The 12659-nt window shown below is 50.1% G+C and overlaps 1 protein-coding gene across 1 annotated transcript in view; it reads left to right on the plus strand.

Moving 5' to 3' along the window:
- The first annotated feature begins 509 nt into the window (after positions 1-509).
- The window catches only part of Zfhx3 (zinc finger homeobox 3), a 235644-nt gene continuing 223494 nt past the window's right edge, over positions 510-12659 (plus strand). The window contains exon 1 of the mRNA XM_021220667.1: positions 510-1195. The gene's annotated coding sequence lies outside the window, so the exon portion shown is untranslated. The remainder of the gene's footprint in view (positions 1196-12659) is intronic.

Genomic DNA, 12659 nt, shown 5'->3' on the forward strand with positions numbered 1-12659 from the left:
CAGAAACTGTCCTTAAACTCTCAATGGAGGGAGGGAGAGAGAGAGAGAGAGAGAGAGAGAGAGAGAGAGAGAGAGAGAGAGAGAAAGAAAAGAGAGGAGAGAGGAGAGTAGGGGATGTTTTCGTAAGTTTCTGCAGCTGAAAAACAGAAGTGCTCTGTGAAGCAGTTAATAGGATGGGTGTGTGTTTCAAATAAATTCCTGTCCACATTGGCTAAAGTCCCCATGTTAGAGTGGCCTGGCTCTGACGTGGACAGGGCCCAGAGACTGATGGATCAGGGTTCAGAGGCCCCGACTGCTTGTTCTTCTCTTTTGGGGGGGAGATTGGGGGTGGCCGAGGGCGCGTCCGTTTCTTCCAGGCCGGCCTTTGACTTTTGATGAGCGGTGCGGTCAGTGCCTCGCGGGGACGCGGCTTTGTTCCTGCCGGGCCGGTTCCTGGGTTGGTGCAGGCCAGGGCAGCCAAGGCTCCTGTCCCCAGGCGAGTGCGGCCCAGGCCGCCTCCAAGGCCGGTACTGGGAGCCCGGGCCCGGCAGCTCCGGCCCTGCTCCTGTGTGTTTGTGCGTCTATGTCCCCAGGTCCCCGCAGGCGCGCGGGCGCGGCCACCGCGAGCAGCCCGGCCTGCGCCCAGCGCGACTGTAGATGTCAGGCTTTGCCCGGGGAGCCGAGAGGCTGCGGGGCTGTGAGTTTCAAATTAACCTTCCGCTTTGTTGCTGTGTAATGTGGATCCCCGAAGGCCCCCCGCCCCGCCCGCCCCCCTTCCTCGGGCGGTGCGCGCTGCAAACTGCGAGTTGAGCTTCATTTACATAAAGCGATTCCGGGCGGGCGGGCGGGCGAGCGGGCGGCGCAGGAGGAGGAGAGAGGCGGGCAGGCCGGGACGGGGACCGGGACGCAGCGCCGCGCCCCGTGGGTGAATCCCCGCCGCGCCTGGGGGACCTCCCTCCCCGGGGCAGCCCGCAGATCGCCAGCCCCGGGCCGCCACCATGCGCGCCCCGCCCCTGCCGCCAGGCCCCTCGCTCCTAGCCTGCGCCACCGCCGAGCCCGGGGGGCAGCGGGAGGTGGGGAGAATGCCGCCTGGGGTGGGTAAGTTCGGGGCTCCGCTGCCACTGGAATCTCCCGTTGTCGCGCTGGCCGGCGTGGTGGCCCCCGGACCTCCGAGTGCCTCCTTCCTCCCGAGGTGTACGGAGGCTTTGTGTGCCAGGTGAGTGCAGCCTCCCTCCCCCGCCGCGCCGCTCGCAGCCGGCCTAGCGCTGGAGGCAGGTGCTGCGAGTGAGTCTTGGCTGAACTTCCCATTCTCTTGGGGCGTGTGGGGGAAGGGCAGGCTTGGATGCACTTGAACTCCTAGACTCCAGGAGGAACCTACCTGGGGAGAGAGTGGCTTAGAGTCTGCTGGGCACCGGAGTATGTTCTTCCTCCTATTTCCTTTTGCTTTTCCTTCCCGACCTCCTCCTCCTCCTTCTGCTTTTGGGTTAGTTCCTACCTTGTTAATACTTGGGGGTACTAGTGCCATTGAGAACTTTGGGTTCTTTGGTCTAAAACATACCTTCTTCATCTGGGGGGGGGGTGTATGGACGAGAGAGAGAGAGAGAGAGAGAGAGAGAGAGAGAGAGAGAGAGAGAGAGAGAGAGAGAGTGAGAGTGTTAGAAGTCGCTGGTCAGTTTGCAGCAATGTGAAGAATGTGCCTGTTTAGGGAGTAATTAAAGAGAGAATCAGGGCAGAGCTGGCGGGACCTATGGAGATCATCTTGGCCTGGCTGCCCTCTAATTTCGGTTTGTTCTTCTGCCAGAACCGGTACAGCATTTGTCTTGGGGGGGGGGCGGGAGTACGAAGGAGAGGTAAGATTTTTTTTTTAATCCATTTAAAGAAGAGAGATATCCAAGTTAGAGTAGCAACAAGAAAAATAACAACAACAACAACAACAAAAAAAACCAAAACCAAAACAAAAATCCAACCCAAAGTCATTTTGTAGGCTTAGAGAGAAACAAGCTTTCTGGAAAAAAACAGCCGTTTCAGTCCTGTGCGTACCTATGTAATGATGATGGTGATGGGGAATCTTACCCTCAGGGGAGAACCCACAGCCCACATGGCACACTCAAAGGGAGTTTCAGCAGCCAGCCTTAGTGGTGGTACCCAGTGTGCTAAACTGGTTTAAAGGTGACCGGAGAGCAGGTGACTCTAGGAAGGCACCCCCCCACCCCCACCCCTTGCATTTTCTCATTTATCAGCCTTTGAGGACTCTCTTGGAGCCACTGACTTATAAACCACAGAGCATATATAGGCTTCCCATCTGGGAGGCAGGGAAGGCCAGGGCCTGCTTGGTGTACGGCATCAAGACACAGCAAGGAAACCAGACTTAAGCCTGGGAGAGAGATGGTGAGGAAGTTACACGTCATCTTCATCTCACTTCATTTCGTGCTTTGAGATCTTTGGTGACTAGTCACTAAGTAAATAAGAGTCTAACTTGAAGCTCACCCATAGCTGGGGGTAACTGTTTCTTTGCCATCAGGCAGCAGGTGCCAGTTTGTAGAGTTGGCCCCTAGAGTCCCCTCATTCCTAAATTCAGGAGGTGTCAAACCTTCATGTTCTTTTAATGGCTGTGGTTTCTGGATAGGTTTCAAGGGAAACCCTAAAAATCACCGAGTTCCAGTGGGCTGGGCTGGAGTGCTGTGGCCCAGACTGCATTTAATAGGAAAGCATAGACCTTCGGAGGTGTGTGTGTGTGTGTGTGTGTGTGTGTGTGTGTGTGTGTGTGTGTGTGAGAGAGAGAGAGAGAGAGAGAGAGAGAGAGAGAGAGAGAGAGAGAGAGAGAGAGAGAGAGGTGGGGACAGTAGGGAGTTGGGAGCCTGGTTCTTGTTATCACAACATCCACTGGCAGTCTAGGATTCTAAATCCAGACGTGGAACACTGGGAACAGAGGTGGGCTAAGAGGAGTCTGTTGGAGAGACGCAAATACCTGGATGCTTGCACACCTGTGTTTGTGTTCTCTAGTTCTGAGGGGGTCCTGAAGGCTGCCTTCCAGAGAATGTGCATGCCGTGAAGGCCAAGAGCAACTTTCTCCATCCCCCCCACCCCCTCCTTTCTTTTCTAAATCACAGGACCAAAGAGCCTGCCTACGTTTGATTTCTAGTATGGTTTTCAGAAGACCTGTTAAAGTGGCTCTCAAAATGGGCTGGGGGTCACACCGGGTCTTTTATTTAATTACACACAAGTGTTATTTAACAACATGGGGTCGGTGGCAGAAGCAAGCACTTGTACACTTTGAAAACAGTCCTTTTGGAATGGCCAGGAATTAAGTGCTTTGAAGACCTTCTGTCCTTATGACGTGGGTCAGGTGACTCCCGGGTCCCCCCAACCCCCCCATCACCTCCATCCAATAGGGACACTTTCTATGGGATGGAACTCTGGGTTCTCCAGTTCTGAAAACTGTTTTGATTGACAAGGAACTGGCTGGCTCTCTGAGAACAACAAAAAACAACCAGCTGCAGCCGCCAACCACCTGAAACCTTAATTTTGGTTTCTTTGCCTAGCGAATGCTGAGGGAAGGTGGAAAAGGGCCCAAATAGAGCGGTGCTTGCAGGCGGCCTCCTGTTTGGCTTCTCCTGGCTGGACAGCAAAGTGCTTTCCTGCTGTTTTGGGACTGGATTTAACTGCTATGTAAACTCGGTGCCAATCAGACTTCCCAGTGTCAAGGAGCTAAAATAAGTGAGATTTCAGCCTTCACCTTTAGGGCTGAAAGGGATGGCCCCTGCATTTTTGGGTGTCCAAGAGGTGGTTGGTTCATTTGAATAAATCTGTGAACTTGAGTTTTGGTCACATGTGGTATTCAGGGAATATGCCTTTATTGTCGGTGTGTGTGTGTCCTTTTAGTGTATCTTCTAGATCGGTGTGTGTGTGTCCTTTTAGTGTATCTTCTAGAGACTGGGTCTTTTGGTTTTGGAAGTGAGAGTGTGAGTGTTCAGGAATACTTGAGGGGCCCAAAGCAAACTCTTACCTAGGAAGCTGGTTTTATTGGGGGAGTTGCAAAAGTTTCGTCTTCAAAAGTAAATATTTTAAGTGACTAGGCAGTCTTTCTCAAAATGTGTGGAACTGCTGTTCCCACTTGTCTGAGTAGTTCCCCTTGGGAGGAGGGTTCCCAGCTTGCCTCCTGCCTGACCTAGGGCCCTGAGTCTATTCTGCAAGGAGGCCATGGGGTGTCTGGTCTGAGGAAGCTAGTAAGTATAAGCCCCGCCTCCTGGCTGGTTAGTACAGCACAGCACAGCACAGCACAGCACAGCACAGCACAGCACAGCACAGCACAGCACAGCACAGCACAGCACAGCACACTGCACAGCACAGCACATCACATCACAGCACAGCACACAGCACAGCACAGCACTGCACAGCACAGCACAGCACACTGCACAGCACAGCACAGCACAGCACAGCACTGCACAGCACAGCACAGCACTGCAAGCATAATGCACCTGATGCTCGCCTTAGCAACCTGGAGGAGTACAGTGAAGTGGTTTATGCTTTCATTTGTGATTAACATGGTCGCTTGCTGGGAGGCTGGCCTCTTTCTGTAATGTTTGGGCCTGTTGGCCTACTCCGGTTCCCAACGCTGTTGTAATTAACCAGTATGGGGAGGGAGGTGTGTGTGACGCCGTCCCAACACAACAGGAGGGCAGATTCCATTATCTGGAACTTCTTAGGGTTGTCCACATGCTCTGGTGGTGAACCTGGTCCTAATGGTTATTGTTAGAAGTCGCAGCCTAGCCTCACTGCCGCAGACGCCGCCACCACCACCGCCACCGCCGCCGCCAGTCCTTTCTCCCTGACTTAACTGTGGTCAAGGAACTGGGCAGCCTAGTTTTTAATGGAATGCAAGCTAGGGTATTCCTTTGTAGAGCTTGGCCCAGTAAGGTCTGAAGGTACCGGTCCTGTCTTGAGCACAGTGTCCTGCACCGTGAAGACACTGAAACAGAACCCGACCCACAGAAGCTAAGGCTTCCTCACACTGTCCCGAGGGAGAGACTTGGGCAGAAATCTTAGGTCACTGGCAAAAGCTGTTTTCAGAGTTCAGATGAAGCAAAACTATCCAATCAACAGCTGTCAGATTTGTTTTCTGTACAATTTAAAGTTGGCTGCCAGGCTGCTCCCTTTGAGCACGTGGGAAATGGCGATCAGATGGTAGAGGGCTGGTTTTTATGTTTTATTTTACTGTTAACAGGGACGGGGACCAGGGACCCAAGGAAAGCCAGGCCCAGCCCCAGTTGACAGTCAGTAGCATTGTGTTAATGCTTTCAGAGGCCGCGACACAGAGGGATGCATTCTGTCTGTCTGTCCATCTATCCGCCTGTCCATCTGTCTGTCTTTTTTCTTTTTCTTTTTCTTCCGGTTTTTTCACCCTTTTTTGGCCGGAAGATAGGGTAGTGAGCACTGAGGACAAGCCACAAATGAAGCAGTGAATGGAGTGTTTCTAGAAAGTTCTTTGCCCTTGAAAGTTCTCCTGCCTGCTGATTTGTTAAAGGTTGTTTTGTTTTGTTTTGTTTTTAGTTTTAAAGCATTTACCCCTTTGGATGTTTTCTGCCTTGCTATTACTCTTAATTCTTTCATTTTTAATTCCTACAGGTTTTTGGTTTTTTGTTTTTTTTTCTTTTTGCAAGGATAACAATGCAAATGAAAAAAAGATAAGAGTTTTCGGGCTGGCAAAGTGAAGTGGCTCTGTTGCATCTTGAGAATTGTGTTGTTTGTGGCCTCTTACCTGGTGTCTGGCTTTTGGGTAAGCCTTTCTTCCTTTCTGCCATACAGGCTTGTCAACAAGAGAATTAAATGTGTGTGTGTGTGTGTGTGTGTGTGTGTGTGTGTGTGTATGCATACACGTGTGCATTCTGGGAAGGCCTTAGGCAGTTTAACTGCACTCTTTCAACTACCCCTCTAGGGTCGGGTCTGAGGCCTCCAAAGAAAGGAGACTCAAGACAGGCCAGACATTTGATCACCTTGCTACTGCATGTCCCTTCTGGTTCCCACTAGTTAGGGACTGAATCTCTTGCAACTCCACTCCTTATAGAGATTATGAAGAGCAATGTCTTCTTTTCTGGGAGGAAGGGAGTCATACCAGGGTCTTAAAGTGCCCCCTGAAGTGATTTTCTTGAATCTAATCTGAATGGACCTTTCGGTGGCTAAGAGCTAGGCATTTCTTGGGATCTGAAGTTATCACTAGGAAATCCTTGAGTAGAATCAAGGAAACTGGCTCAGCTGGGCCCTGTCCGACTGCTGTTACCCATTTTCCTGCAAGGGACTTGAGCCACAAACCTTTGATCTGGGGAGAGAGACCCCTGTCTGTGTGCTTCTGGAAGCAGGGACTAGTGTGTATTTGCGGGGGAAGGCTTTTGAGACTAGGTGTGAGTACACTTTGAGCATGATCATGATAGGTTCTGACAGATTGGGAGTGGACACTGTCAGTGATTCTTAGTCTGTGAGGAGCCTTAACTATTGTGAGCCCTGCCACTTGCAGGAGCAAGCAAAGGACAGTTTGGCTGGCTTCTTGGGGCTCCTGATTCAAGCCAGCAGGATTGGAGACAAATCCTTCCAAGGGTATTGGCCAGGCTGTTGGATAAGCTGGTACCTGCATACACTTCAGTCACCAGGCTTGCTCTGTATTTCAGTGTTAAAATTCCAGTTCAAAGGGGACTGCCTGGCCCTCATTGCAGCCTCTGATCAGAGGGGCTGAAGTCAGATTAATCCAGTACAGAGAAGATTGGGGAGGGGGAAAGAAGGATTGTCTTCACTTGATATCTGGTTTCAGCCCCCGACCCACCCCCCCTTGAGTCCTGTAAGCATCCGTATCTGCAAGTCTCCCTTTTGGTGTCTAAAAAGCTCCTTTTCAGGAGTCCGTACCACCCTAAGTCTTTCAAAAGCATGTCTATGTGGACACGGACTCACTTGTTCTCCCACACCTCCAGTATCTGAGTGGTCTACGTTAGACAACTTTCCCAGACAGTTTGTCCAGGAGAGATAGGCTAAAGGGCCCATGGACTTTTATTTCTTTAATTATTTTCTTATTAATGCTCCTCAGCAACTAACTTACTTACTTACTTTCTTTCTTTCTTTCTTTCTTTCTTTCTTTCTTTCTTTCTTTCTTTCTTTCTTTCTTTCTTTTAAACAATTTTCCTTAACTGCTCAAGAAACAGCCCAAGCTTCTTGTGCTGTCTCAAGACCTGCTTCCTAAAACGCTCTTTGGCTCAGGGCCTTGGTTCTTAATGTACATTTGGCCGGTTTGGGGAAGTGGATTTTGCTTTCCTTCCAACAGCTCCACCATCTCTCTGTGGAATATTTGCATCCCCGTGAAAAGTGTCAAAGTCAACTTCTGGACACTGTAAGGAAGAGAGGCCCTCATGTGTGTGTTGGGGGTGGGTGTCACTTGCACGGCCGGTGGCTTTTCAAAGCCACCACTGTTCGGCCAGGTCTCTGAATGCAGTTGCTTTGTTGACTCTGATCACAGCCCTAATATATCTGACTTCAGCCCGGTTGCTTGCTTCCCCATAAGATAGCATTCTGCCCGCTTTGAAAGTCTAGTTCCAGATAGGCCGGACATGATACATGCCTATTTGGGAGGGCTGAGGTGGGAAGGACCAGGAGTTCAGGGTTAGTCTGAGCTATGTAGTCAGGCCCTAACTCCAAAAATATAAGATAAATAAACAGAATGCCAGAGATGGAAGCAGTGGGTTGTACCCTACCTGCCTGGCCCTTGCCTTTTTCTTCCTTCCTTCCTTCCTTCCTTTCTTTTTTTTTTTTTTGAAGATTTATTTTATGTATATGAGTACACTGTTGCTGTCTTCAGACACAGCTGAAGAGAGCATAGGATCCCATTACAGATGGCTGTGAGCCACCATGTGGTTGCTGGGAGTTGAACTCGGGACCTCTGGGAGAGCAGTCGGTGCTCTTAACCACTGAGCCATCTCTCCAGCCCCTGCCTATTTCAAAGAGCAAGTGGATACTGGTTTTCGTTCAGCAGTTATTAAGTCTACCGGCATCTTTGGGGAAAAGCAGAGAACTTGTAGATCTTTTAACGAAAGAGCTGTATTGATCAGGGTTCTCTGAAGGAACAGGACGGATAGAATGGATGTATGCAGTAAAAAGGAATTTATTAGACCGGCTTAAAGGATGTGGTCTGAATGGTCCAGCAATGGATGTCCCATGCTGGAGAGACTGAGAATCTGGTAGTTGTCTCAGTAGTTGTAAGGAGATACTGAAGGTCGGCAGGATTCCTGGAGAGATCTTTGGTCTGTATTGGAATCCTAAAGAATTTTTCTTTAATATTTGTGAAGGAATGCCAAAGCGGCAGGATCCATAGGCTTGCCCTGAGAGAGTGACCGAGTGACCTCAGGCAAACAAAAAGAGAAGCATCCTTCTTCCAGAAGGTGCCACCCAGTTTTAGGGTTGGCCTCCCTTCTCCCCATAATATGATTAAGAAAATCTCTTACAGGAGTTGTCTGTCGGCTCTAGTTTTAGCTCATTCCAGATAACCGTAGTCAGATTGATAGCCAAGATGAGAGCTGTCACAGGTGCCAGCAGTCTGTCTGTCCTTGCTGGGAGCAACCATAAGAATTGTCCAGATGTTGGCAAACCGGGTAACAGGAAGTCCTGGTACCCACTCACCGGTGGTGGACAGGAAGTCTTTTTCATTGGTTGAAGGTACAAAATCATGGCTCAGGAAAACAGACACCCAGACTCAGAGTTCCCTCACCTGAAGACTCCGTTGATCCTGATTTCTGGAAAGCTGACTTCCTCACCACACAGCCGACCTCACCCTGCAGTGGAAACTGTGGATGCTTTGGCTCCTCTCTGTGGCCCCTGCTTTTGGTTTTGAACCAATCCTCTAAGTTCCTTGAGCATCTCTTTATTTCATCAGTCATAGGGTGTGGTCTCACACCTGTGGAGGGAAGCCCATAACCCAGAAGGCTGGCACCTGAGGTTCCTCGGCTTATGAAGGAGACACTCCATCAATTTATTTGCTCCCACCCATTTATTTCATTCTTGCACGTGGCCTCTCTGCTTCTCTTTCTTTTTTTTACCACGCCCTGTTAGAGAGTGACTAAGAGGTCCCGAGTTTCTTTCGCTCTTTCCTTATTGGCTGATAACGAAGCCACCTCTTTTCTGACATCCTGAAAGGGTTCTGGAGCCTGAGGGTCTGCAGTGGAACCAGAGTCCCCCTGCCCCCCCCCCCCAGCCTGGCAGGAGGCCTCCTAAGTGAGCAGCCCACTCCAAGACCCACCTAGAGAGGCCTTCCTGTGCTGGCTTATATATGCTAATAGGCCTGACTTGTCCTGGCTTGTTTGTAGTGATTTGTAGAGGCATTTATATGCAAATACTATCAACTTGCTGAGTTAATTATCATGTGTTCTCCCCCCCCCACCCCACCCCCAGTCCCCTCTCTTGGAAGGCCTCCCTGCCTGTCTAGCCTGCTCTCTTTCAGCCTTCAACTTCTTCCTGTCTTTGCTTCCTAGTCAGTCCCCTTCCTGTCACCAGCTGGCCTGGTCACAGCGTCCTCGCTGCAGTGTTGCCTGTCACAGGAACCATGTGGTCAAATGTGGCAAACTGGGCGTGCCAGCCATGGCCCAGTTCCAACCTTCTCTGAGAGACAGCCAGCTCGTTGCCTGCAGAGGAACCGGGCTCACAGAGCACTCACTGGGCTCGCCACTGTTTTACCAGCTACCTCGACAACCGGCTGCTTGGCTCTGTCGGTATTTGATCTTTAGTGAGGTTGATAGCTTTTTACAGTTATTTCCATTTCCTCATATTTAAACAGCTACTAGAGTTTTTGAATTCAGAGTCCTGGCTAGAGGCTATTCCTAAAGGATGCTCCCGCTGGCTCCCCCAGCCTTGGAAATAGGTGTGGACCTCAGACCGGGTTTCCTTTTGACATCTAGGGGTGGGATCCTTTCTGGTTGGGGGCACTTCTGGTGAGCATTTGTCTCGGCTGTATTTGCATGTAAATACCTACACATGTGGCATCCTTCACTCAAGTGGCTTCTCTCTGACCACTTGATGTCAGTAGCTCTCTCTCTCTCTCTCTCTCCCGTTGACACGACGGTCCACCTTGTCGAAAGGCATGACCTGAGGAGGTAGAGCTGCCCCTGGTTGTGGACTATGAAGTAGAGGCTGTTTCTCCGGGATGAAGGGGCGGGTCCCCTCCCACTCCAAGTTCCACTTTGTTTAAATGGCAGCGTGCTAGCTGAGCAGCCTTCCAAGACTGCGATTCTGCCTGTCTGATAGTCAGACGGTTCCGTAGGCTTAATTTCACAGTAGTCTCGTTTAGCATCTGGAAACTAGAAGTCTTTCCTTTCAGGCCATAGTGGTGAACTCGAGTTTAAGGAGGTAACATTCTCGCCTGTGGCTGGGTACTTAGTAGAGAGTGCAAGTCTCATGTGCGAGGACACATTTGCCATATTCGCCTCTGGAGGAATTTATCAACAGGTGGGGCTAAATTAAAATACACATTTTATACAACCGGTGGTATCAGTGGGACATCCTCCTCTCTGTACTTCTTGGAACTGGCGACTTTACAGCCTGAGATGACAGCGTGTTGGATATCTGGGTTGACTCGGGTCCTTTCCTTCATTAAATAAGTCAGGACACTTTTCTACAGTTGTGGAGCCTGAGTCTCTACCCCCCCCCCCGTTCCTCCCTCCCTTTTTCTTTCTCTTCTGCCTTTTTTCTTTACCCTCCCGCACCTTTTCTCTGTTTGGCAGGGCCAGGACTGCACAGATACATGGAACAGTAGCCAACAAAGCTGGGTGCCTAATCTTTGTGGACCCCACCCAGGGAGGTCACAGGCGAGCACCCTAGCCAGGCCTGGAAGACGGGTCAAGGAACGCTCTTTTGACACCACGCAGACTAATGCATTGGGCTCTTGTGTGTGTGTGTGTGTGTGTGTGTGTGTGTGTACAAGGTCCCTTTTGTTAGTTAAGGGGGTGAAAGTCCTCAGCTGGGCCTGGAAATTGGGGAAGGGCCCCACTGGGGATGGCCTTGTTTTGGGAAGTCTGAATTCGGGCACTAATGGCTGAGATCTGAGCCTGTGATGTATGTGCGTTTGACGGGGGCCTCCAGATAAGGTGAAGAGAATTTTAAAAGTTACTTTAGTGAAACCTCCGGGATAACTGTATGCCTGGGGCCAGTCACGATTTATGGCCAGCTGGTAGTCATGGCTGTGTGCTGGTCTCACCTTATCTTTTGTGCTCAGGCTCCCCAGCTTAACTGGTAGTGTTCTGTTTATCATTTTTGTGGGGAGGGGGTGCAGATGGGGACTTTGATCAGGGTTTCTTCCTGGAGCTGGTCTTGGTTCTGTTCGGGGGGGGGGGTTGTCCCTGATGATGATGATCCACACTAGGGTGCTGTATTATGGGGGTTTCCAGGGACCTGGGGTGCAGGCCTGTCGTGGAGTGTCAGGGCCTACCAACCCTGAGGCTGGGGGAGGGGTTCTGCTGCCTCCTAGCCCTAGCCTAGCCTCCTTTCTTCTTCCAGGTCAGTCGCCTGCCACCTCTAGACCTTCTTCCACCCAGGCAGGTCTGGCCAGCACAGCCAGCAAGCCTACCCAGGCGCCTGAGGTGTTTTGGACAAGAGTTGAGCTGAGGAATCTGATGATGCCCAGAGAAGTTATCTCTCTGATACAACCGAGAGACTCAGCATCCAGTCTCCTAGCTTTCTCACCCCCCCACCCCCGCCGACTATTCCCCGCCTAAACTGAGAAATACACCTAGATTTAGCCTCTGGAAAAAGTAGGACTTTATTCAGTTTATTTAAATGACTTTGCCTTTTTATTTAGTATGATGACGATGGTGATTGGTTTGTTTGCATATGTAGACTTTGCTTCTTCTTCTTCTTCTTCTTCTTCTTCTTCTTCTTCTTCTTATTATTATTATTATTATTATTATTATTATTATTATTATGTTTGCTTTTGAGACAGGGTAACTTCCTGCTGACCTGGAACTCACTCTGTAGACCGGGCTGGTCTTGAACTCCCAGACATTTGACTCTGCTTGACCCCCTGCTGGGTTCTGAGATTAAACCTGTATGCTGCCATGCCCAGCCTACTTTGCCTTTAATAATCAGGTTGTGGTGTGTGTCCTGTAATAAAAAAAAAAGGATTTATTTTAAACTCTGTGAGAAGTCCCTGTATGCACGCGTGTATGTGTGTGCAGGTGTCCCCGGAGGAGGCCAGAGGGGATGTATCTGCTCTCCCCCGGGCAGGAGTTGTATGTAGCTGGAGCAGTTGTGATATACCCAGACGTGGGTGCTGGGGACCAAACTTGGGTCTTCTGAAGGCACAACAGCCTGTTGTTCTGTGACCCACAGACCCGCCTTCCCACCCTCTTTGCATTGTTTCCCATTTGTATTTAAGAAGTTACAATGGTAGGCCTTTTAGTGGGCAGTAAGGATAAAACGAAAATTTCCTCTGATCTTTGGCATTAATCTACAGAAATGTCAGTGCAGGAAGAACAAACTTGATCAGGAAGTTTGTGGGTGCCTTTCTAAGGGACAGAAGATGGAGCAGACTCCTTCTTCACTCCTGCCCTCCCCCCCCCCCTTTTTTTTTTTAACCTATTCAGTAGACCACTGCCATCTGCTTTAAAATTTTCTTTTTTTTTCTTTCTTTCTTTTTTTCTTTCTTTTTCTTTCTTTTT

The sequence above is a fragment of the Mus pahari genome, chromosome 20 (assembly GCF_900095145.1).
Source record: "Mus pahari chromosome 20, PAHARI_EIJ_v1.1, whole genome shotgun sequence".
Taxonomy (NCBI): Eukaryota; Metazoa; Chordata; class Mammalia; order Rodentia; family Muridae; genus Mus; species Mus pahari.